A 27,737-nucleotide genomic window follows, 5' to 3' on the forward strand; every position below is an offset into this window, starting at 1 on the left:
ACCCTGTATACGCAATGCCTTGTGACCTCGAGCGTATCTAGAGATTGGAAAAACGGTGGCATATTCTTAATTCATATGAAAGGATACTTCAAGGACTTAAAGAAATACAGACCGAGCACTTATTGTATGTTGCCTACAAGGTATTCACTAAGGTAATCGCTAATAGTGTCAGGATAACCTTACACTTCGATCAACCAAATAATCAGGCAGGCTTTCGTAAAGGATACTCGACAATAGACCATATTATTAAGGGGTGTTAGCCCAGCCGCAGACGGGACAGGCCACAGAAGGCACACCGAACCAAATCACTCGAGCACAAACTGCCACGTGCTCGTCGTCGTCAACAGCCGAGCAACGTCGTCTTCGAAACGCACTATGCATCGTAACACTACCCCCTGCCCCGCCGGGCGGAAGAAAGCACAGTCTCTGGGCGTCCTAAGGTGGTTGGTTTGAATGGTAGAGCTTAAGACGGTCAACGTGTACGAGCTGTGTGGAAGGGGCTGCGTAAGGAGTGTGGGGTTGCAGGATTGTGACTTCGTAGGTCAAATTGCTCAGTTCCCTCAAGACGCGGTAAGGACCCCCACGTAACGAGGCAGCAACTTCTCACACAGGCCCACACGACGCGCATTGAGCCAGAGGAGTACGAGGGAGTTGGGGGGTAATAGGCTTCATGGTGATGAAGGTCGTACCGTCGTTTTTTAAGGGAGTTGGGGAGCGTGGAGGCGATATCGAGCGATTTTGCGGGCGGCGTCAGCACGCGCCATGGCGTCACAAGCGTAACTGCTGGTAGAACGGTCGTGAGGCAGGAGGCTGTCAAAGGGTAGCAACGGGTCACGGCCAAAGAGCAGGTAGAAGGGGGAGTACCCGGTTGTCTCATGGCGTGTTGAATTGTAGGCAAACGTCACGAAAGGTAAACTGGCGTCCCAGTCATGATAGTGGTCTGAGAGATACATAGACAGCAGTTACGTCAGGGTGCGGATAAGACGCTCAGTGAGGCCGTTGGTCTGAGGATGGTAGGCCGTCGTGAACTTGTTGCGGGTAGAGCAGGAGCGGAGAAAGTCGTGGGCCACTTTAGAAAGAAAGCAGGGGCCGCGATCCGTAAGCAGTTGACGAGGAGTGCCATGAAATAGGACGACGTCATGGAGAAGAAAGTCGGCGACATCGGAGGCACAGCTGGTAGGGATAGCGCGCGTGATAGCGTATCGGGTAGTGTAATCGGCCGCAACGGCAATCCACTTGTTCCCGGAAATTGATGGGGGGAAAGGACCAAGCAGGTTGAGACCAACACGGAAAAATGGGTCAGTCGGGATGTCGATGGGCTGAAACGGGCCACTAGGTGGAAGTGGGGCCGTTTTCCGGCACTGACATTGATCGCAAGAAACAACATACCCGCTGAAAGAGTGGTAAAACCCAGGCCACAAGAACCGCCTGCGCACGCTGTCGTATGTGCGTGACACGCCAAGGTGCGCTGCAGTAGGAGCGTCAAGAAGTTGGGCAAGTACTGTGGAGCGGAGATGGGTCGGGACGACGAGGAAGAGGTGGGCGCCATCTGGGTACATTTTGCGTCGGTACAAAGTATTGTGATGCAGCACGAACAGGCGCAGAGGAGGATCGGAAGGGCCGCTGCGGAGGTGGTCGACTATGAGGCGCAAAGGCCTATGACGGCGCTGCTCGTCATCGATCTTTAGAAAGTCTGATACGGACAGTACACAGTCGTCCGTAACATGGTAGTATGGTCGGAGTTGAAGCAGCAGCAACCAGTGGAGCGGTGTTTGGCGAACAGGGCGGCGCAGACGGCAGGCCAGAATTGAGGCCCACGTTCGCAAACTCCTGGCGAACGACGGCCTTGGGCGGGGTGCCGTCTTGGTTCTTGTCGTCGACGGGTCATAACGCGTCTGGTTCTGGTCGCCGTGTCTTATGTTCGGGGCTAGGGATGGGGCGGGGTGTAGCGGCTGGTCATTTCTGGTCAAGTAGTGTTGGGGAGAACCGGGCGGTGGAGTCCATGTCCCTAGCCCGACGACCAAAGCGAGCAGGAGGCGGCGGTGCTCCACGGACCAGGATGATCATGTAACCCGCACCTCACACCAAATATTACGGGGGGTTAGCCCAGCAGCCGGCGGGACAGGCCACAATCAGAAGGAACACCGAACCAAATCACTCCAGCGCAAACTGCCACGTCCTCGTCGTCGTCAACAGCCAAGCCTGCAAACAACGTCGTCTTCGCAGCGCACTATGCACCGTAACAATATTCACGCAACCAATCAGGTGATAGAGAAACGTGCAGAATATAACCCCCCCTATATAGCGTTCATTGATTACGAGAAAGCATTCTACTCAGTAGAAATCTCAGCAGTAATGCAGGCATTGGGGAATCAAGGTATAGAAGAGTGTTACGTGAAAATATTGGAAGATATTTATAACGGTCGCACAGCTACTATAGTTCTCCATAATGTCAACAATAAATTCCAATAAGAAAAGGTGTCAGGCAGGGAGACATGATCTCGCCTATGCTATTCCCTGCCTGTTTACAGGAGGTATTCTGGGGCATGAAATGGGAACCATTGGGGATAAGAGTCAATTTAGAACACCTAAGCAAATTGCGGTTCGCTCATGACATTGCCTTGCTAAGTCACTCAGGACATGAACTGAAACCCATGATCAATAAATTAGACAGGCAGAGCAGAACGATGGGGCTAAAAATGAACATGCAGATAACCAATGTAATACTGAATAACCTATCAAGGGAACAACATTTCGCAATTGGCAGCCATGTGCTGGAAGTAGTAAGAGAAAGTGTCTATTTAAAACAGGTGGTGACAGCTGATCCGGATCATGAGAGGGAAATAACTAGAAGATTAATGGGGTGGAACGAATATGGCAGGTTCTCTCAGTCATAAATGGCAGTTTACGAATATCCCTGGCGACAAAAATATACAACAGCTGCATCTTACCGGTATTCGCCTATATGGCAGAAACGTGGAGGCTAACAAAGAGGGTTCAGTTTAAGTTGAGGACAACGCAGCGAGCTATGGAAAGAAAAATGATAGATGTAACGTTAAGAGATTGGAAGCGGGCGGAGTGGGTGAGAGCGAAAACGCGTGTCAATGATATTCCAGTTGAAATCAAGAGGAAGAAATGGGCATGGGCAGGGCATGTAATGCGAAGGCAAGATAACCGCTGGTCCTTAAGGGTAACACAGTGGAATCCAAGAGAAGGCAAGCGTAGCAGGGGGCGGCAGAAAGTTGGGTAGGAGGATGAGATTAAGCAATTTGCGGGAATACGGTGGCCACAACTGGCGAAGAACAGGGTTAATTGGAGAGACATGGGAGAGGCATTTGCCCTGCAGTGGGCGTAGTCAGGCTAATGATGATGATGATTATTATTTTTTCTCATCATGGTGAAATGGCTTTTTAACGAGGTGCATATGTGAACACGACTACATTTTTGAATTCCTATTATGGCGCCTATTCTGGTCTCTACAGGGTTTGGATAGGAAGTAGAACTGCTTATACACACCACAGTTAATTCAATCACGCGCGTCATCAACAACATTATTTTCCGCAAGAGCGGATCCTATCTTCGGATCTTAAATGTAACTGCGTTACAACTGAAATGCTTATCCGAATCAATACCCGGCGCCCATCTGCCGGCGCAGAACCTTCGCGAACAGCTGGAAAAATAGACATATTTAAGTTGAAGATTGGGATTCGAAGTCATCGCGAAGCGAAGGCCTAAACGTTCCTCTCCGCGTCGTTTGCGCACTTCGCCATCGCCACTTTATTCCGTTATTGCCAAATCTGGAAACGAAGACGTAACCACATACCAAATACGCATGTGGAAACAAAGCGTTTGACAACCATGAATAAGAAGTTAAAATTCTCGCAACGAATTTGAGGCTTCTGTTCTTGAATGCTATCTGTATCTTTATTTATTCAGCACCCACAGCACTCGCAGGCTATACATTGGGGGGAGCACGGGGGGGGGGGGGGGATTCAAAGTTACAAAGCAGACAAAATGCACGTGAGCTCTTGCCACACGGTTATGAAATACTCTTTATACACAAAACAATAAAGCACAATGAACATCGAGAAAAGATATACTCAGAGCCACAGCCAACGCTCAACTCAACATCGAAAAGAATACATCTTCCTGTACAACGCTGACAACATCGCGAGGCAACTAGTTCCACTGTAGAATTTTTTTGGTAAAATGACGTCCTAAATAAGTTTGTACGGGAAGAAATTGCGCGCACTTTTAAATGTTGGTCGGTAAGTTCACAGACACAGTAAAGGCGCTAAATACATTTATCTTTTTCTGACTTTACCAGTGAAAGCTATACACCATGAAATAGCATTGATCGAAATTTTTGTCTTCTAACGTGCAGCAGTTCCGAATCTAATTCTTGTCTCAGTCTTGTAGCGCTGAACTGCCAGTCGAAATTTGCAGTGACAAAGCCTGCAACCATGTTCTGTATATGCTCTAATTGTTATCCAACTTGCATTGTTGTTGGATCCGGAACAGTGCGGAAATTTTCTGGGATTGAACTTAAGTTAGCCTTGTAAAGCTGGTCCCGATGGAAAAATGGAAAATTTCGTCTTTTGTGACAAAGAAAGCCGAATGCACGACCTGCCTTGGCTACTGTGTATTCGACATGGCGATGCCAATTTAACTCAGAGGTAAAATACACACCTAGATACTTGTACTCAAATGCACGGCTTGAAAAATAATTATTGACAGCGTAGGTTCGAATCTGACGCTTTCTTTTTTTTTATACCATATAAACTTTTTGTTCAACTTAGGTTTCGTACGCCATTTTGCACACCATGACGATATTTTGTCAAGATCCTGTTGAATCATGTAGGTGTCTATTTCATAAGTGTCTATTTCTTGTAGAGAACACAATCATCTGCAAAAAGCCTCATATGGGATTCAATTCGATCACTGATGTCGTTAACGCGAAGCAAAAATAGTAGTGAGGCCAAAATGGGCCCTTGTATAACGCGCGCCGGGTGTGGCAAGTACGCTCTGACCCACCATATTACATGAGGATTTATATTGTAAGCGTGCAGTTTTTGAATAAGCAAATCATGGAGTGCAGTGTCCGCCAATCCGGCCATTCCCCCCATCCACAACTCAACCCTAGAGGACTGGGATGCGACCCTGCTCGGCTGCCACGACTTACAGGCCCAACAAGCCTTAGTCGGGCGCGCCCGGGCGGCGGCCACCGCCACTGGGGTCCCAAACTAGGGACCTCCACTTAGTGTTTGTTAGGATCGGTCCCTTTCGAGCACATCCAGACATACCTCCTGTCCCTTCTAAATGAATGTTTTCACCACCATCACCTGAAGAAGGTATACGTTTGTGTGTTTTCTTGCACGATGATTTTTCATTTCATTTCATTTATTTCATCCTTAAATTCCAAGGGCATTACATAAGGAGGGGGCTACAATTCATATAAAAGAAGCATAAAAAAGACACGCACAATGAACACACACAACAAATTTCAAAAGCTAAAGAGAAAAAAAATAAAGAAAAAAGATAAAGGGTTTACAAGTGCAGTGAAAGCATACAAAGAAAAAAAAATCGCTTGCGGCAGCGAGCACTGATGAAAGTCAATGATCAACACGTGGTAAAAAATGACAAGGAATTCACTTATTCTGAAGATGACGGGCCAGTTCTGTACGAAAAGATTTTGAATCGTTGCATAAAACTATGTCGTTAGGTAGGGCATTCCAGAGTGTTATTGCATTGGGGAAAAATGAACTATTCATTGCTAATGTACGGGTCTTGATACCGGTTATGGGGTGGCTATGGCTGAGGCGACTTGAAGTTCTTATCGGGGATTTTAGAAGTGGGTGTCTTGAAGCTGGATGATGGAAGAAGTTATGAAGCAGGCAAAGACGTGAAATTATGCGGCGTGATTCAAGTGATGGAAGGGAAAGAGAGCGTTTGAGTGCAGTGATACTAACTTCTTTGGAATATTCAGAGGTGATAAACCTGACGGCGCGATTTTGGATGGCCTCGATTTCGGCTGAAAGGTATGCTTGGGATGGATGCCAGATAGATGATGCGAATTCAAGTTTGGGGCGGACGAATGTTTGATGAGCCAGTTTTTTAACATCTGGAGATGCTGATTTCAGGTTTCGCCGGAGATAACCTAGGACACGAGAGGCATCGGAACATATCGTTTGGACGTGAGTTACCCAAGATAGTGTCGATGTCAGATGTAAACCAAGGTACTTGTAGGATGTTGTTGGAGCAATCGGAACCGTGTTAATGCTGTAAGTGTGCTGGATTACAGTGTGCTTGCGAGAGAATGACAAGAGTTGACATTTTTCAAGGTTTAAGGGCATGAGCCATCGGTTGCACCATGTAGCTATTGCATCAATGTCTTTTTTCAGGAGGTGACTGTCAGTGGGATGACGAATGGGGCTGTATATGACACAGTCGTCTGCAAATAGTCGTAGCTTGGCGTTTATGTTAACTGGAAGATCGTTTATGTAAATTAGGAATAGCAATGGTGATAAGCCTGCGCCCTGGGGGACGCCTGACGTAACATTAGTGAGGGGTGAGTGGTAACCATTGCTTGAGGTAAACTGCATGCGTCCGTTAAGAAATGTCTCAATCCAGGAGATAAGATTGTCAGGAATGCCTAGGGAAGAAAGTTTTGTGAGCAGGTGTGAGTGCGGAACACGGTCGAAGGCCTTTGAAAAATCTAAAAAGATCGCGTCGATTTGAAGGTCGTCGTCCATTAAGCGAAGGATGTCATGTGTGAATTCAGCCAATTGCGTTTCACAGGAGTAGTGTTTACGGAAACCGTGTTGGTGAGGATAAAAGAAGTTAACTGAATCCAGATGGTTCATTAGATTGGACGCTATAACATGTTCAAGTAATTTCGAAGGAATGCTCGTTAAAGAAATAGGGCGATAGTTAGAAGGATTTGTGCGGTCACCTTTCTTAAAGATTGGTATGATTTCGGCTATCTTCCAGTCGTCGGGGATTTCTCCGGATTCTAATGATTGTGTAAATATTAGGTGCAGTATCTGGCTTGAGACTAGACTAGTGTTTTTCAGGAGTTTACTGTTTATGTGGTCACAGCCAGATGATGAAGACGTCTTAAGAGAACTGATTAGATTTTCTATTCCTGTCGCGGTGACTGAGATTTGAGGCATGGGCATTGTTGAGGTGGGAGGGGAAATATTCGGACTGCAAGCAGCAGAGGAGAAGACTGAACAAAAATATTTATTTAGAATTGTTGCGCACTCTTTACTGTCTATTGGATCACGATCAGCGTCTAAAAGTTCAATTCGGTTCGTTCGTAATTTAGGGGAAAGAATGCGCCAGAATTTATTCGGGTTGGATTTGAGGATAGAATGTAGATCGGTAGAAAAAAACTTCTTTTTGGTGGAGGCTAATTTTTCCTTATATTCATTCGCGCATTGGTGGTACCGTTCCCACGCTGCGGGCCGGTTATGCAAATTAGCAGTTCTATAAAGCCGTTTTTTCCTATTAACAAGCCTTTTCAGTTCTCTGTTAAACCATTCGTTGTTAGAATCAGATTTTACGCAAAACGACGGAATGTGCTCATTTTTCAACGAAAGGACAGTGGTCTTAAAAAGTTCCCAGTTGGTATTAACCGAGCGAGTTTGATAAGCAGTCTGGAAAGAGCTGTAAAATTCAAATAAAGCATGATTGATGGCATCGAAATTAGCTCTTTTGTAGTCGGTGATTACTTTTTTTGATGAGGACCGTTTTATAATGGGTAAAGAAAGACGGATGTGAAGTAGATTGTGATCGCTAATGCCTGGTAGAACGGTTATACCTTTTACGTCGTCGGGGGAAGTTGTCAGGAGTAGGTCAAGAATGTTGTTTTCTCTTGTTGGGCATGTAATGACTTGGTGTAGGTTGAGGTCAAGTGTTAAATCAAGGAATTGTTTTGTATCGTTAGAAGATGACCTATTGAGCACTGAGAGTAAGGGCCAGCTAATGTTCGGGAAGTTGAAATCCCCAAATAAAAAGATAGGGGAGTTAGGAAATTTATTTTTGATGTTGTTTAAGGCACGGCCAAGCGTGTCACAGAAGGATGAGTCGCTATCCGGTGGCCTGTAGCAAATGCCGAGAACAATTTTCCTTGTCTTATCGTTCAAGCATACCCACATGAGTTCGAGGGTGTCGTCAGTGCTGATGTGAGACGATGATAATGTGTTCTTAATAGCTATGAGGACGCCACCACCTTTTCTGTTTTTCCTATCGTGCCGGTATATTGTGCAGTGAAGATTAGGGGAAAAGATTTCGCTGTCTTTGATATCCTCTTTCAGCCAGGTTTCCGTTAGGAGCACAATATCAGCGTCGATATCAGTAATGAAGCTCTCAAGTGCGTCACGTTTTGGGATGACGCTCCGGATATTCGCGAATGCAATATTAAGAACAAGGCATAGCGAAGGACGTCGGATGGGGACGGATGATAGTACCTGTTTTTTAGTGGGTCATGTCGTGGTTCCTGCAGCGCTCTCGGTGGGTGGTACTATGTTACGTCGCGCGCTAGCTGCTGAATTAGGGGTTTCCAATACGCTAGCAGTGGCAGGGTCATAAAAATAGCACTTATTGCCAACATAAAGCTTATCAAAAGCAAGTTTAAACGCGCACTTTTGTGGCCGGATGAACTGAAGTAGCTTTGAACGTGCTTGGCGAGTAGGAAATTCAAAGTCTTCTCTGATGGCGTAGTTTGTCCCCTTAAGTTTTCGCCCGCAGGACAGTATGGTCTCTTTGGTTTTGAACTGTGCGAATTTTACAACGATGGGGCGTTTCTTGTCATCGGAGTGACTTCCTATTCGGTGAGCACGTTCAATGCTGTTGCTGTCGAGATGAAGATCGAGGTGATCAGCACACAGGGTCACAATTTTTTTCTCCGATTCTGCCCATGATTCGTTGTTCGAAGCGTCCCCGAAGCGTCCGCATCGAGTAGAGGCTTTCGTCAACCATTAAAAGTCGGCGTGCTTGAGGATATCAGCGGCATCGTTGCATACCAGATGTGTCATCTCCGGCTTTTGAGATTCAGCACCCAGGAGACGAAATACTCTGTACTTGCTGCCGGAGGCATGAGTGTGAAAGGCAGCCATTGTGCCATTATCGATCCCTGAAGAAAGAAGATCAAAGTGAAAGGTTCACTGGGTGTCATTGCCACTGGGTGCCACTGGATGCTTCGTTGTCGACAAAAGGTTGTCAGCAGAAGGTTATCAGCAGAGGTGTCACGTTTTTTCTAGTCAGACCGGAAAATAAACCCTTTTGCACGATGGAAATCGAACTACCATCCTTCCTTTCCGCTGCCGAGCTTGCTATTTTCTACGCTACTTCCTGCCAGCGCATATGTAGTTATCCTTGTCTAGGACGCTGCATAGTGTCTGCAGAAATGCGTCGAATCTGACGGATGCCTCCCAAACGCCCTCCAGTGTCTGCAGCGTTTAAGATTCACAATCTATTGCGTACTTAAATAACATCTTAACCACGCGTCAGTGACACAAGCAGCAAATCCGCGCTAAAGGATTTCGCCTTGCAGCACTTTGGGTCAACAAATTGCCCCCCGGAATTTTTTTTCCATAATCAACACAGGCCGCTATCGGAGAGCTCTCCTAGTTCTGGATAGTGTGCGATGCACTTAATCCTGGCGTGGGCTTTCTTTTCCCAGATTGTAATCCGTGGCCAAATTTCCTTGGTTGAAATATCCGTGCAGAGTCAAATGACAATGAAGTGCCGTTGAAATGCAGGCCATTAGCCGTCAAGAGGTCATTAGGATTTCAATATTTTAAAATAAGAATGAAATGTGCAAACAACAAAAATTCGAGTGTATTTGTGCTCTAATATCGCTTGATTACACCCTCCTGCTAAATTGAGTGCCACATGCCGTAGCTCTCATTTTTGGTCACTTTTTTATTCTTTCTATGTGGTTAGTCTTGTAAACATGACGCTATATTTTTCGCTTCAATGCTAAGGTTGGTTGGTTAGTTAGATAATGGTGGTTTAACCTCCAAAAGAGACTCAGTTTATTAGGTACGCATTAGTGAAGGGCTCCAGAAATTTAGATCAGATGGGTTTCGTTAAACTCCACTCTCATTGCACAGTAAGCGGGCCTCTACCATTTCTCGTCAACCGAAATACGACCGCGAAATACGAATGACTGAGAAACAGCGGCGGCTGCGCAACCTAGTGCTTTCGCCGTTTCGGTTTCAAGCTTAAGACCTGAACAAAACTTTTTTTGCGTGATATGTACATTTGACAAAGCACCATCTTTACTACAAAGAAAATTTGCGCGAGCTCCTGGAGGACATGCGCTGGGAGATTTTCTCTTGATATGTAACAATTTTTACGCTCAACAAAATTTCTCGACGCTTGCATGCGCGCGCTACTTTCGACGACCTTTAGCGGTGACAACGATGCACATCTGGAATATGTGGACCAGGTTTTACAGCTGTATTCCAGCTGCGTTATGCTGGGTAGGCTACACAATAGAAAAAGGAGCATGTAATATAGCCAACATCCTGCCCAGCGTACAGCGATATTTAAAAACTCCATCCAGAGTAAATGCTGTTTTTCTCTGATCAGCGCTGTGGTTTATCTTCTCAGCGCAAAGCCTAAGATAGTGCGCGAAAACATGTCAGGTTTTTTTCACTCATTCTAGAAGCGATAAGTCGAGCCAAGTTCAGGAGCGGCCAACATTTCCAAAAGTATTTTGGCCCTTGAGCTGGAACAAATATCCGGCGGCAATGCTGCATGAAAAGCATGAGTCATTGACCTCGAGAAAACGTCACAAAGTAACATTTAATAGGGGCATGGCATCAGGTTTGGCACAATTGTCGAAACAAATATGAAAAATGTATTTTCTCAATTTGCGCCTTTAATAGTTTTATCTAATTCATCACATTACGCCAGTATATTTCCACGTGAAAATCAACTTCAAGAGGTATGATCAGACAGGTTGCAGTTCATGGGCCGAAATGAAGTTCGGCTTTCGTATATACATCCCTGTAAAGTGAGAAATTCTCGCCTAAAAAGGAAACTTTTCAAAGCTGGCCTTGTATTGCATGCACTCAAATAAGGGTTAAAATGCTAGTGGAGGGAGGGCTCGGTTATTACCATGATGTCCGAAAAAATGCCATCTTGTGATTATGGTACGTATCAAAGCAGCGAAAAATGTGGGCTTTTCCATCACTTACGTCCGACCCCCTTCTACTCGGCTGGCACTTCCTTACGGCAGTTGGTATCAGGCAAATACTTTATTTAGACGAGCTATAACGTTCGAAACAAACTGCGGCGCATGACTTCGACGCCGCTCAAGGGATGCAATTCCAGGCACGGTTTGATGCGCATGAAGTTTGACGCAGAGGAAGAGATAGTTGCTGCTTGATATCTCCTAACGAGAACGGTCCGCGGGCAGGCTGTTTCACCTAAGATTTTACGCAATTGTTAAAAATGGCCTTTTGAGTTAGATGATCACTTTTTGGCATAGCATTGTCAGTAGAGTAGTGCATCAGTATGCAGCTAAGACTTGCTAACAGCATGGTTTACTAGTATTGGTAAGTTACTTTTTAACTATAGCCGTTAGGCTTCCTAATTATTGAGAGGCACAAAATGCACAAAATCAATGCCTTTTGGAGCAGCTTCCAGGCAATTCTCCTCTCGAGTAGTCATAGCTGGTCAAAATAGCAAAAATTTGCGGCTGCTGATGCCGTTGTGGTTTGCAGCTTGCTTCCATAATAGTTTGATAACAGTTCATGCTCCGTCCTAATTTATTTTCTTCGCCGGGTTACGCTTCGTAATCTGCGTCCAGGTCTCAGGAGGAAAAAAAGGGCGCAGGCAGCATTTATGGGTAATGAGAGTGCTGCCTGCACTCTTACGCGTTCAAATAAAGAAAGCGACATAAAGTAAAAATAATGGCAGGCCAGCGCTACTTTAGATACCACGGGCATGTATTGCGTTAGGGCAGGATATATAATACGCATAAAGCATGGCTGGACAGATTTGCAGTGATGTGCGCAGTGTTTCGATGTAGTAGGTTTGTGTTGAAGGCGGCCATCAAAACTTGATATATGCGACCGATCGCGGCGCACGTGCACACCAGCCTATTTCTTCTTGCCGGCTCATCTTTGGCAACAGTTGTTTTGTTCTGACTGGATCAGTTCTGAAACCAAGCTGTCAGTACTCATGATGCGTTTTCTCTCGTACGTTCTTTTCACAGCGCATCAAATTACCCTGGGTGAGCAGAATTCTAGAGGCGTCTCTGAAATGCGAAGAAATATGACCAGAGGAAATTCCCGTCGATAAGGTGCCTGCGACCTGTGCAATAGCAGATCATGAATTTTAGTGGTGCAATTTGTCGCTGTGTTTCATCGCCCTTACTGTTCCCCTGCCCAGCAGAAACATCAGTGGTAGCACGTTCCCGCGGAACCTAACGTAATAAAAAAGATATTGACGTTGGCGTCCGTCCTACTTTCTCTCCCTCACGCAATGAAGACTGGTGTGTGCCCTAGAAATAGCAGGCACTCCTTCCTATTGAACTGTTCCAGCTCTTTAAGGGGTTCCGAGCGCTCGCGCCGAGAGGACAGCTGCAGAGAAAAAATGCAGGTCGCAGGAGCACGCGCTTTCCTTGAGAGGGAGCCTTGATCATGCAGGTACCAGACAGAAAGCTTCGAGGTGACGGAGTCGACCAATTAATACATCGGGATAAAAAAAATATCCATGTCCTCTAGTTAGACCACACGAACAGATGCGAGAAGTTCTGTCTTGAAATTCTGCACGGACGGGAATAAACTGTGCACTGTGTAATCAATTTTCGCAGCTCCTCGGCTGAATCAGAACTTTGAGAGAATAAAAAAAGAAAGACGCTCGCGGTCAGCTATGCTCTTGAATCGCTAAATAATGTCCACAAGGAACAGACAGTTGATTTTCCTATAATGTTGCCTCAGGGGTGGAAAGTATTGCAGTTAACTGGACCAAGTTATACGTGGCACTGACATTTTGTCAAACGAATGAAGGCGTCATCTGGACCCGTGGGAGGACAAGTATGAATACCTGACGTGTCATTCTCTAAGCGGAACCAGGGCGGAATGCTTCGAAAGAAATATATATTAAGGCGAAAGCCTTTAATGCCTCATGGTTGTCTACAGAAGGTCGTCAGCAGAAGGTTGTCGGCAGAAATGTTACGGATTTTCTGGTCAGGCCACAAAAACAACCTTGCGCACGATATAGATCGAACCACCATCCTTCCGTTCCGCAGCCGCGCTTCTTGTTGGCTACGCTACTTCCTGCCAGCGCATACGTAGTTATCCTTGTCTAGGACGCTGGGGAGTGTTTGCAGGAAGGCGAGGAATCTGACGGATGACTCCCAAACGCCCTCCAGTGTCTCCAGCATTTAATGTTCAAAAACAATTGTGTACTTAATTAACATCCTAACCACACATCAGTGACACAAGAAGCAACATCTAGCTGAAGGTTTTCGTATCACAGCACTTTAGGTCAACAAAGTGCCCCCCTAAATTTCTTTTCCATAGTTAACACAGCCCGCTATCGAAGAACTCACCGAATTCTGGATAGTGGGCAGTACACTTAATCCTGGCGTGTGCTTTCTTTTCCCACTTTGTCATCCGCGGCCACATTTCCTTTCTTGAAATATCCGTGCAGGGTCAAATGACAAAGAAGTGCCGCAGAAATGCAGCCCATTTGTCGGTGCGAGAATGATGGTTTAACATCCAAAAGCGACTTTGTTTATTAGCGACACATTAGTGAAGTGGTCCGAAAATGTTGACCAGCTGGAGTATTTAAACTGTACTGACATTCCACAGCCCTCAGGCCTCTACCATTTCTCGTCCGTCGAATTACGACCGTTCTGGCCGGGATCGAACCCGCGTCTTTCGGCCAGCAGCCGAGCGCCATAACCAATGTGAAACCGCGGCGGCTGTCACCAATGTTGGAGTGGAATTGTGCGCAACCTCGTGCTTTCGCCGTTTGCGTTTCATGTATATGACGTGAACCGTAACTTTTCTGCGTAATATGAATATTTGGATAAGCATCATCAACACTATAGAGAAAATTCGCGCGCGCGTCGGCAGGAGTTGCCCTGGGAGATTTTCTCTTGTTATGTAAGAATTTTTACGCTCAACAAACATTCCTGACGCTGGCATGCCAGCGCCACATTTGATGACCTTCAGCGGTGACAACGATGCACATCCGGCATATGTTTACCAAGTCTTGCAGCTGTATTCCGGGTACGTTGTTCGGCAGGCTAGACACAATGGAAAATAGCAGCATGTAATACATCCAACATCCTGCACAGAGTATAGCGATATTTAAAACCTTCATTCAGGGTAAATATATTTTTACTGCGAAATACTGCGGTTTATCTTCTCAGTTTATAGCCGAGGATATTACGCAAAAAAACATGCCAGTAATTTGCACTCATTCTGCAAAAAAATGAGGCGAGCCAAAGTCCATGTGCCGACAGCATGTCCCAAAGTATTTTGCCCTCGAGCTAGAAAACATATCCGGCGGCAATGCTGCCCGCAAGGCGTGGGTCATTCAACTCGAGACAATGTCACAAACTAACGTTTAATAGGGACATGACAGCAGGTTTGGCATAGTATCCAAACAAGTATGGAAAATGTTTCTGCTCAATTTGCGCCTAAAATAGTTTTATCTGATTCATCGCTTTACGCCAGTATATTTCCACTTGAAAACCAGCTTGAAGAGGTATGATCAGGTACGTGGCAGTTCATATGCCCAAACGAAGTTCGGCTTTTGTGTACACATGCTTGCAGAGTGAGAAATTCATGCCTAAAAAGAAAAGTTTTCAAAGATAGCCATGTATTCCATGCACTGAAATGAGGGTTAAACACCTAGCGGATAGAGTGCTCGAATATTACCATGATAAGGTGCGAAAAAATGGCGTCTTGTGATTATGGTATACATCAAAGCAAATAATAATGTGGGCTTTACAGTGAGTTACGTCCGACCACCTTCTAGCCGTGTGGCACTTCTTTAAGGCAATGGCTCTAGACAAATACTTTATTTAGACGAGCTATGACGTTCGAAAGAATATCCGGCGCATAACATAGACGCCGCCCAAGAGATTGCTATCCAGACACGGTTTGATGCGTGTGAAGTTTGACGTAGAGGAAGAGATATTTGCTGTTCGATCTACCCTACCAACCGCGGGCAGCAGACAGGCTGTTTCACCTAAGATTAAACGCAATTCTTAAAAAAAGTCTTTGTGAGTTAGGTGATCACTTTTTGGCATAGTATTGCGAGCTCTGTAGTACGTCAGTATTCAGCTAAGCCTTGCTAACAGTATAGTTAACAAGCATATGTTCGTTAACTTTTTAACTAGAGCTGTTAAGCTCCCTAAATATTGAGAGGCATGTCGCCCACGCTAAGTTATATTCATGTCAGATTTTTTTTATTTTGAAAACTCGGCACTTTCGGCGCTGTGGGAGTGGATTTTATGGGAGTGGAAATTTCAGTGCGAAAGATAAATTCTAACCGAAACGGAGAATTAAAGACGTCCTTTTAGAAACCAGGGGGTTATTGAATGGGCAATAAATTTCCTTTCTTTCTTAAATTTTTGAATGTTGATGATTAACGACGCTTGGTTAAAGTTAAGGCCGTTTATCTTATTAAGAAATAAAGTTATTTTTTTTAAAAGAGCCCAAGTCCTTGCTTTGTGCTAAGCAATGAGTAAAAATCACTTCTCTTCCAGGCTGCAAGTACGTTCCTTGAAAGTCGAAGCCTTCTAAACGTCAGTATGATTTTTTACTGAAGCATGAATTAAAGTATGTTCTCGTGAACAGGGTCCATAATCCCACCGCGAATGTGGACATGGGTTGGGCAGCAGGTGTGTGGGATGAGCGGGGCTCTTGTTCACTATGCGCCTCTAAGCTGCGCACAGAGGGGTGAGAATGGCAACTGCCACAGAGAAGATTGCCATGCAAGATCTCGTTGTGGATTCTGAGCCATCGATTTCCTTTATTACTCGTCACTGGAAAGGAAACCAGCATCGTTGTCTCCTCTTCTCCACTGAAAACTTTTGGCAGTTGCCCTTTCATTAATATTAGGTGTGCGTTATGAGGGTCTGGCTGGAATACATTGGTTTCCTTTCTTCTTAGAGGGCAGAGATGCAAACGATAACCTTTCTCATCGGCATTACTACTGATGTTAGTGTGTTGAAGAGTTTGAATGCAAGCTCAAAGTAAAGCTAAAAACGATCGTATGAGTCTTGATGGTATTCAGCATGACATTCTTTTTAAGTAGCATTATATGCCAAAATATTTCATACCACGGAAAGAATAGGATTGTAATATATATACTTTTATATTGTATCCTCAAAATTACATCATTGTTGTCTTCCCGCGAGCATAGCAACCCTACAAATGAAATCTTTGGATTCACGACGGTTGACGCCAACATCACTGGCCAAGTTGTATTTTTCTCAAATGAACACTTTGGTAATGTCAATATAAACAGTATTTTGTATAAGACTGCTCTCCTATTTCTTTATTCTTAACCGATTTAGGTAGTAGTGTTTCAAGCTTGTCCTTCGCAACTCTATGCTATTTTGATCAAATCAACATCGCACTAATAATTCTTTGAAAGAGAGACAGAGCCTCTGTGTCTTAATTCAAGTTTATCACGTCGTCGAAGAAGCTTACAAAGTAGCCCCGCTAAGAGGCTGTATTTCTGGGGCCATCTTTAGAGCAGATGTATAGCGTTCTGGTGCGGATCTTAGGGCGTCTTTCTAAGTACTTTCAAATCTTCTTTCTAGAGCGACGTCTCTAGATTAATGCGGAAACGACTGTACCCTGTTTTTGAACATTTTCAAAGGTCAGTTTATTGGAAAACTTAGAAATATCTTGAAAGAATACATGACGTTGACCTCTTCACCGCTTGATATATTGTGCCGTGTCTCTTACAGCTGCAGCACGGGAGTAGGAACCCAATAATCGTAGCATACACTTGTAATTCTTTACACCCGATGAATTTCTAATTCTGACCATGAGATTGCTTTAAATCGGTACCCCAATGACATATAACAAAAATTCTTTATGCCCCCCTCTTCTAGCAGTCTCCTTTACAAGCCATTTCTTTTAACTCTTTGCTTCTATATTTTTTAATAGCCCACTATGAGGAATAATAATACGTAAAACTCGAGTCATTAGCCGTGCCCTTTTAGTGTCAAAGCGAATCCTGAACGTCTTGGCAGCAGCAGTCACGGCGATCGCACTGTTTTTCTAAGCGCCTACGTATACTTTCACAGGTTGCTGCCCGTACATATCAACGCAGCACATATCAACGAGTGGTGTGATCTTGGCAGCCGCTGGAAACGACGACCATCACCTGTAGCAGCGTGCTTCGCCAGCATTCGTCGGCAGCGAGCACTGCGCCTGCGTGGATTCCTGGCTGAAGAACTTAAAAGCCCAAGGAGACCCCATCGCTGCCTCACTTGGCAGCAGCAGTCACGGCGATCGCACTGTTTTTCTAAGCGCCTACGTATACTTTCACAGGTTAGTGAAATGTTTCACTACTAGTGGCGTTGATTTCACTTTCGCTGTGACTGCTGCTGCTACACACTGTGAACTGTTGATTGCGCTTGTTTTCACTGGGGCTGTTCTTGCTGTAGCGCGATTTCAAACTGCATGTTTTTTTTTCTTCCTTCTTCATAAGTTGCAATGTCGAAAGAACTTATTAAACTATTTGATGAGCTGAAACGAGAACTTAAACAAGAGTTCCGTGAACTACGCGAGAGTCTCGAACGGGACTTAAGAAAGGACATACGCGAGATAAAAGCTAGCCTAGCATTTATAAATGACAACTACGAAGAAATGAAAACGTCTGTGAACCGCGTTGAGACAGAGAATGAGGAACTGAAGGCATCCGTAAACGAACTACAGGAGGAACGCGACGCTTTACGAGAGGAGCTGAAAGCTCATGAAGTAAGACTTTTACAAAACGAGCAACACACGCGATGTCACAACGTTGAATTGAAGGGTGTACCAATGAAGCAGAATGAAGACATCACAGAGATTGCCGATAGGATAGCTAGAGCGGTTGAGTTTCCACTTGAAAGGGGAGACATTGAGGTTTGCCACCGCGTTCGAACTGCGGGAAATGCAGATGCTCCAAACATAGTGTTGCAATTTGCCCGCAGATCCGTTCGTGATGCCTTCCTTGAGAAAGCTCAAAAGCAGAGGATAACGTCAGAGGACATTGAACTTGAACCGAAGACACAAATCTTCATCAATGAGCACTTGAGTCCTTCAATGAAAAAACTGTTTGGTGCAGTAAATGCTAAAAAGAAAGAACTGAAGTGGAAGTATGCATGGACTCGGAATGGCAAAATATATGTGCGCAAAACTGACACGTCAAATGTCATTGCGATCACCCACCAGGATGATCTGCGCAAAATTGCGTAGTTGTACCTGCTGGCATCCAACCTAAGTACTAGTTCCGTGACATGGGTTATGAGCCACATGAGGTTACGCATTTGGTTAAACCTCAAACTACTGCTTTGTCTTTTTTCCACTTAAACATTAGATCCTTAATAAACAAAGAAGATGAATTAACTATTCTACTGGATACTCTCGAAGTTCCACTCACAGCAATAATGTTGACTGAAACATGGTACACTTCAGCATCGAATGTGTATCACCGTCCTGTATCAGTGCTTTTATCAAAACCGAAACGATAAAAGAGGAGGCGGCGTCGCGCTTCTACTTAAAGATATAATATCGTGTGAAATGGTCGAGGAATACACGGCAACAACTCCTGATTACGAAGTGCTCACTCTGCGAAGCTCAAACCAACTTTTTTGTGTCATGTACAGGCCACCGTCTGGCGGCATAAGTCATTTCTTAGCATTTCTCGGAAATATCTTTAGCTATGCATCATACGAATCTATAGATATGGTTTTAGGTGGTGACATCAACATAAATATGCTTTCAACTTCACAATCACAAAAAGAACTCCATTCTTTAATTGCAGTGAATGGATTCTTTAGCTTAATAACAAAGCCCACACGAGTGACTTTAGAAAGTACGTCTTTATTAGATGTCTTCATTACAAATATTGACACTAACTTAATAACCGCAGACGTTGTTTACACAGATATTAGTGATCACCTTGGAATCTTTATGCTAGTTAACAAGCCCGTGCGTGTTAATAAAAGGAAAAAGCGAATAATTTATACACAGTCTATAACTAACAAAAACCTTGATTCCTTTTGTCATGCTATTAGCCAACAGACTTGGAATAATGTTTTTGAGGCGGATAGTAGCGATACTGCTTACTACAATTTCATCACATCATTTAAAACTGTATATGACGCGCACTTCCCACTAAAAAAAGTAAACGCGCCATCTAGGGCTAGGAAACCTTGGGTAACGTCTGAGTTGCTCCAAATGATAAAACATAAAAATAGGTTGTACGCACAGTTTGTAAAAACTAAAGATGCAAATTTGTTTAGCCAATTCAAGAAGTACAGAAATAATCTTACATCAAAACTGAAGATCGCTCGAGAAGCTTATTTTACAAATATATTTTGGAGCTCGACTGAACAAAGATCGGATCTTATCTGGAGGAAATTAAATTCCTTATTACGGCCATCTAACCCTGATCTTCCTGATAACTTTCAGCATGAGGAAAAGCGTATTTGTGACACTGGCTTAGCTGATACTTTTAACAACTTTTTTATCCAGCAAGCTTCTCAGAATCAAATGGGCAGCAGTCAAGATTACACTGCATTCTTGAAAGGAAGCAACAGTTCATCATCACTTTTCTTTGCTCCGACAAACTGCGCAGAAGTTTTCTCGTGTATAAACACAATTAAAAATAGCAAGTCAGTGGACACAAATGGCCTCCAAATAGCGCCCGTTAAACATGTTCTTCACCTTATATGCCCAGTCATTACGCACATTTACAATTTAATATTATCTACCGCTGTATTTCCGAAAGAACTCCAAACTGCTCGAGTGATACCGGTTTTTAAAAGTGGCGACAAATCTTTGATCCAAAATTACCGCCCTATATCTATATTACCGGTATTCTCTAAAGGTATAGAGAAGTTACTACATGGCAGAGTCCTGTCATTTTTTAACAAGCATGATCTCCTCCTTGACTTTCAGCACGGTTTTCGAAAGAATCGATCCACAGAAACAGCGCTACTTACACAAAAAGAAATAATAATAGATAAATTTCAAAATAAGGAAATAGTTGCAGGTATCTACATAGATTTCACAAAAGCGTTTGATTTATTAAGTCACAAAATTCTCTTACATAAAATGGAAACCTACGGTATCCGTGGAAAAGCACTAGACTTAATGGAATCATACCTCTCCCATAGAACACAGTATGTAGACTTTAAAAGCTCCTTGTCCTCAGTACAGAATATCTGCACAGGAGTTCCCCAGGGAAGCATATTGGGTCCGCTTTTATTTTTAATTTATCTAAATGATATTGTGCATTGTGAACCTGATAGTACATTTGTATCTTACGCCGATGATACTTCAGTGTTCATTTCTGGGAAATCAGAAGATGATATTGAAGAAAAAGCAGGTAGAACAATTAATGCATTAAATACATGGGCACGAGCAAATTTTCTGAAGATTAATCCTAAAAAGACTAAAATAGTGTTGTACTTGCCGAAAGGGAAGGTATTGTTTAGGCCCCTCAATGTATGTTTAAACCATGATCCTGTGGAGATAGTGGATTCTGTCAAAATCCTTGGTGTCGTGTTTTCAAAACACTTGACTTGGAATGATCATGTGGATTATATCAGATCCAAAATATCTTCAACTGTCGGAGTTTTGTCGCGCCTGCGCACCATTCTTCCTATCAAAATTAGGCTGTTGCTGTATAACTCCTTAATTCTATCTCTCTTACAATACTGCATTATCGTTTGGGGTACCACCGGTATCACGAACATGACCAAGTTACATCTCCAAAAAAGAGCTGTGAGATGCATTGATGGTGTTCCGTATTGTTTCCCTACCATTGACCTCTTTTTAAAATATGAAATCCTGCCAGGCTTAGCTTTACACGAACACAGACTTTTAATGAGTTTCAAAAGTGCTTCGCGGAGCAATGAAAATTATGTTGGTAATTTGGCAGAACTTGCAAAAAACACCCATATTCCACAAACCAGAAATAAAGAAATGTGGCTAGTTCCTACACCTAGAGCATATTACTCACAACAATCTATCTCGTATACGCTGCCAGTGCTATTAAATAACTTCAACAAAGAAATGTTTGACCCTTTCCAGCATTCAAATACCGTTATTAAGAAATTTTTTCTGAACAAGTTTGTGTCATGACGCTGCATATATTTTTATGTTGGTACTTTTTGCTTTTTTTCAAGGTGTGTTATTTTCTTTTGTGCTATAATGTATAGCGCAGAATTTATTGCCGCTTGTATGTTGCAATGCCAGCGTGAAAAAAGGGGGCAGGACCTCTGTCAAGCTTTCGAGCTTTTAGTCCTGTCTCCTTCTCTAATATAGAGAAAATAAAAGGCTGATTGATTGATTGTATATAACGAAGAACAATTCTTTTGATGCTGACCCCAGTCAGCATACATAGGTTCGCAAGTTAGTTTTTCAATTTTTGTAGTATTCCCCCCGAAAATAACTTTATCACTGATGTATTTGGCATGTTTTTTGTTACATCTTTCTGGCTTTAAAAGTGCTGAAGGCGGCACACATTTGCTTGAATATTGCTGATAGTAGCCCTGGGGAGAGCTAGTGGGTGACCCTTGTTTTAATGGTAATATGTCTGAATTTTAATTTTAAAAAATCTGTATTCCTAAAATGGCGTGTTATTCTATAATCAGACATTCAAATCATATTACAATCATATTGTAGTTTCCTACAAAAATCTGCAATAAAATATTTATATTAGATACAAAATACAGATTAGTATTTATTTACAGAATGCTTATTGGGAAACTCGAAGGCAAGCTGCTCGTAAGAGTGATGCAGCATCATGTCCTCTGGCGAGCACCTTTGCTCAACTGTAAGTGCACTTGATTCCACTTGTATGCTAGCGGGCCTCAGTCCATATCAATTGCATCCTCATGTGATTTGAATGCAAGAAATCTCGCATACAGGGAGCATTTTCACGAGCATGAACCTTTGACGGGAGAGGTTTTCCAGACGATTACCAGCCGGGGTTTCTACGAGACGTTCAACTGTGCTAGTTGGTAAATAATCATGGTGACACACAGCGCTGTCTCTCTGGTTCCTCTTGTTTGCGCTGTGCGTCACCATGGGGTTCCTACTGCCGACAGTGCCAGTTTCTAGGTAGCTTTACGAAAAGAAGGGCAGTTTGTAGGCAAAAATTTCGTGCAAGCGTAATAAAAGGGGCAAAGAGTTGGACTTGGGTAATAGGGACTGGAGAAAGCGCTGGAAAGTACTGCCAAGAATAGAGTAACCGAATGGCATGAAATCCCGACAAGGTTAATTACTGAGCTATCGAGCTTTGTTCAGAGGATGATAGCTTTCAAGCAAGTCCTTTAGAGTAAGCAGGTAGCGGAACATTGATTGAGGAGTGTACTAAGTTGTGTACACATATGAGAAACATGCAAAGCTAAGATTGAAACGGACACAAGAACTACACAACACAAGAACTACACAGCGAAATGTCATTAGAGGAGAGTCTAAGAAAAATTATTGAAAAGAGGAGTGCAGCCAAAGCCTTCACGTATCCGTACGGTATAACCTGGACACGCGGCAAAGGAAAAAGACCAAAATGTTCACACAAGGTAGAGGAAAGTAAGGAAAGTAAGTAGAGGAAAGTAAGTTGTAACGAAAACGAAAAACTCGGGCTGCGTAATCGTGGCCTCTGACGGGAAGAAAAAAGTTGAAACAGAGAACTACAAAGAACCAAAATGCACGAAATACGGAATTCAAAGCTGCATGAAAACTCAAAATAGGAACCGGTAGTCATCATCCTCATCGGCCCCAGCGGCAGCAGCCTGACTACGCCTACTGCAGGCGAAAGGTCTATACCATAGCTCTCCAATTAACCCTGTCCTTTGCAAGCTGCGGCCACCATAGCTTCACGAACATCTTAATCTCATGCGCTTACCTAACTTTCTACCGGTCCCCTGCTACGCTTGCCTTCTCGTGGAATCCACTACGTTAGCCTTAAGGACCAGCGGTTATCTTTCCTTCGTTTTACATGCCCTGCGCAAGCGCCTTTATCCTCTTGATTGCAGCTAGCATGTCATTAAGCCGCGTTTGTTCCTTCGTGCACTCTGCCCACCTCCGGTCACTGAATGTTATACTTACAATTCTTCTTTCCATAGCTCACTGCGTGGTGCTTAATTTAAACTGAACCCATTTCATTATCCTCCGCTGTTCTGCCCCTTAGGTGGATGACAATAAGTTTCAGCTGTTGTTTACTACACTGTGAATATATACATCTGGGTATCAGGGGGACCACAGTGACCTTTTCAGTGGGTTTGAGTATAAGGAACAATACAGTCAAATTTCAATCTTCAGCAGTGGACACAATAAAGAGAAGACTGCATTACCCTTGTCATAAAAGCAGAGTGGAACCGACACATGAAATACAAATCAAAATATTATCATATAGATCAAAACTACTTTGATTGAAAAATGGAAATAAGACTGGTTTCAATGTAAAAAATAAGCAAAACAACAAGTAAATAAAAAGCCCAGATATTCGTTCTGGAACATTAACGCACTGATAAGGCAAATAATTTCTATTTTGTCTTATATATCTTCTTCTTTATCCTTACAATTTATATTTTCATATAATGCTCTCTCAGCATTATAATGGGACTTAGAAACGTAAAAAATGTTTTTAAATTGTCCACCTGCTATTCCCTTTTATATTGTTTGGTTGAAACAATGCTGTTCTCGTTGGAGAAAGTTAGTACATACCGAAAATCACCAGTACCAGCAACAGAATTCCACCAACTGGAGACATTATCGTAGGCTAGGGATGGCGCTAGGAAATCCATAAAAAGACAAAATTAGTGTGTGCGAAAACTGAACATACGCAAATCAGCTTAAAGCCGCCACGTTGAAATACGTTAGGTCCTTACCGAGAAGGGTAGCGTTCCATTCGATTTAAAATGAATGGCAGTGTAAAGTTGCTTGCTGGATGTACACCAGGAAAACAGCGTCTATGACAGCATTTCCTTTCTAAAATCAGCCGGTAAATTAGACATCTGTATTTCAAGGTTCGGTCTTTTCTAGGTTATGAAAGCACCTTCTTGGCGGTAGTTGCCTTTCTGCTCTCGAAAGCTGGCAGCCTAATGATGCAAGACTACATATATATATATATATATATATATATATATATATATATATATATATATATATATATATGCAAAAGCACCGTTGGCTACGACACTGATCACGTAACGCCATTGCTGATCTTACCATTTTCACAGATTTATTCGCCGCTTCTCAATAACCTGAAGTATTGAAACCCCTAGCAGCCACTAGTGCTTTCGGATGCTCAAGGAGACAAATTCTCCCGTTAAACAGTATTCAAGCCAAGAAATAAGCTTCGTCGCCCGCCTGGAGCGCCGGTGGGATTCAAGATATTCACGAGAATTTTAATTATGCAGCTTCCGCAGTGAACCGGTAGACGTGAGCCAAACTCCCCTTTGAAGTAGCCAATTAAACTACGTTGTCCGATATCGTAATCTGTTAAGCTTAAGGGCAAGTGCACAGTGTTGAACATGACTGACGAAGATTAAACAACGAGTTTGCATCTAGAACATGTCTTAGCTAGAAACTAGAAACGTCATAGGTATGAAAGCTTCAGAGGAAAAAAAATCTACATAGTGAACAAAAGATTACACAGCTTTAACATTTAAAATTTTCTTCAGCAAGTGCTGCTTTCTTACCTTCGTTCTTGTGTATCAGACAAAAACCAACCTTCCGCAGCAGCCAGACTACAGAGCCTGATAATTCGCCGTGTACTGCCGTGCGCTAACGCCGTTCGGCAGGATTTTTATAATAACTCTCTCTGTGGGTGATACTGAGGCCACAGATGCAGCATGACGTAACTCAACAAGAACGGAGGTGAAGGAACTGGTAAACATCGACACAGCTGTTGCCATCCGGCCATTCTGGCTGTAGTAAAAGATAGAAGTGGAGCTGAAACTTGTGATACCAAAAATATACGTGCAAGAGGGTAAGGACAGCAAATGATTGCAAAGCAAGGAACAAAAGATAGCTATAATTAGAGAGCCACTACTGGAAGGATCAAATATGGCGCTGTCTTAGTGACATGCCTCCTAGAAATTGGTATAAAGTACAGATTATTCATTGTGTGGCAAATTTCTCTAATAGGCAGGTTAAGGCGCGGATGCACTCGCTGGCTTCCCGCCCTCCCACTACGGAGCCATGATACACACTGATATAATTGGGCTGGTTCACCAGTGTGTCATGTGGATCGAAGAAAATTATTTTTTTTTTTAAATGGGAGAATATCAAGTCACAAACCTCAAGCCAGGAACAGGCAGGAAAAATTACAAAAAATCAGGAGGATACAAGTAGCTAGTAAATATACTGAAGTACACAGGCAAAAACAATGAAGAGCAACAGAGAACGAAATAATTCTTAAGATATATTTCAAGACACGAAAAGGAAGCAGTCGCAATTGATGGCGACGCTGTGCGCAGAGGTTGTTATGGAATGTCGGTGGATGGTTGGGTCCGCGGAAGGCGCCGGAGAAGCTGGACTTCTCCACAGTGCAGTTCCACAATGGGACGAAGCCCGCTTCTCTATGCCCTTCGTCGCGATAGCGCGGTGCAGTTCTCAGGGCCACCAGCCTCCGTTTCAATTCTCCAAGGAACCAGTTGGAATACCTACGACCACGGTGCCTGCGACTGTCCGGTGGGTCTACCGTATTCTACAGCATTTAGGAAGACGCTTGTGACGCATGGCCTGATATGCTATTCCTTAGTACCTCCCTTCTGTAAAGTGGGAGGCGCCTTCCTTTCGTCCAAAGAGAGTGTAATTAAAGGTGAAATGGTAGGGCGAATAACAGCAAAGAGCCGACAGTCACGATGTCTCCAATCTATCTAATTCCAAGCGCAGTACCCTGCTACAAACCACAGTGGTTTCCTCCTAAGTTGTCTCGTGTGGCTCCTGGAGCATTGTCGCGAAATCTACCCAATGAAGTGTGCAGAAGTAGAATTGTTCTGCAATACAGAACAGTTGGAACGCTGGATACGCACTGCGAAGAAGGTAAACATTTAAAAAGGTCCGCGCACATTCTCGGAAGGAAAGCGAAACTGAGGTGTGGAAATGCTTCAAAGGACCAGCTCCTGAGTTACAGCCTTTTAGACCCTTCATCTGTGGCGCAATGCAAGCGCACATCTGTCGGCGCAGAACCTTCGCGAAATGCTGAGAAAAAAGAAATATATAGAAAACTAGGCATAGTTAAAAACCAGCTGTATGCGATAAGAGACAAAGAGAGCAATGTCATTAGCAATATGGATAGGATTGTTAAAGTAGCCGAAGTGTTTTGCACAAATCGGCACAGTAGCGATTGCAATCAAAATGTTACTGAGTGAGCCAGTAGAGCACAACAATGCGACGTTCCGCCAGTAATGAAGGAGGAAGTAACAAAGCCTTGGGAGCAATGCAGAGAGGGAAAGCAGCTGTTGAGGATCAGATAACAGCAGATTTGTTGAAGGATGGAGGAGAGATTGTGCTAGAAAAACTAGCCCCCCTGTATACGCAACCCTTGCGACCTCGAGCGTGCCTAGAGCTTGGAAAAACGCTAGCATTTTTTTAATTCATAGGAAAGGAGACTTGATGTCTCCTTTTCTATGAATTAAAAAAATGCTAGCGTTTTTCCAAGGACTTGGAGAATTACAGACGGATCAACTTGTGTCTGTTTACAAGGTATTTCCTAAGGTAATCGCTAATGGGGTCAGGACAACCTTAGACTTCAATTAACCAAATGGTCAGGGACGCTTTCGTGAAGGATACTCGACAATAGACCATATTCACGCAATCAATCAGGTGACAGGTAAATGCGCAGAATATAACCAGCCCCTATATATAACTTTCATTGATTACGAGAAAGCATTCGACTCAGTAGAAACCTCAGCAGTCATGGAGGCATTGCGGATATGGGTGTAGAAGAGTGTTATGTGAAAACATTGGAAGATATCTATAACGATTGCACAGCTACCATAGTTCTCCATAAAGTCAGCAATAAAATTCCAATAAGGAAAGGTGTCAGGCAGGGAGACACGATCTCGCCTATGCTATTCACTGCTGTTTACAGGAGGTATTCCGGGGTATCAAATGGGAACAGTTGGAGATAAGGGTCAATGAAGAATACCTAAGTAATTTGCGATTCGCTGATGACATTGCCTTGCTAAGTCACTCAGGACATGAACTGCAAACCATGATCAACGAATTAGACAGGCAGACGAGAACGGTGGGGCTAAGAATTAACATGCGGAAAACCTATGTAATGTTTAACAGTCTAGCAAGGGAACAGCAGTTCGCAGTTGGTAGCGAGGTGCTGGAAGTAGTAAGAGAATATGTCCCCTTACAAAAATGCTTCTTGAGACAGTGTTGAAGTTCTCATGAGCAGACTCAACACGCCATGTTGAATTTTTGTTGTGACCAGGACGGGCTAGTGTTGGTGAAATGTTGAGGCCGAGTTGAAACTCATTGGAAAAGTGGCCACTGTGCTAGAGT

This window comes from Amblyomma mixtum, chromosome 4, assembly GCF_055824585.1.
Source record: "Amblyomma mixtum isolate Tamu chromosome 4, ASM5582458v1, whole genome shotgun sequence".
Taxonomy (NCBI): domain Eukaryota; kingdom Metazoa; phylum Arthropoda; class Arachnida; order Ixodida; family Ixodidae; genus Amblyomma; species Amblyomma mixtum.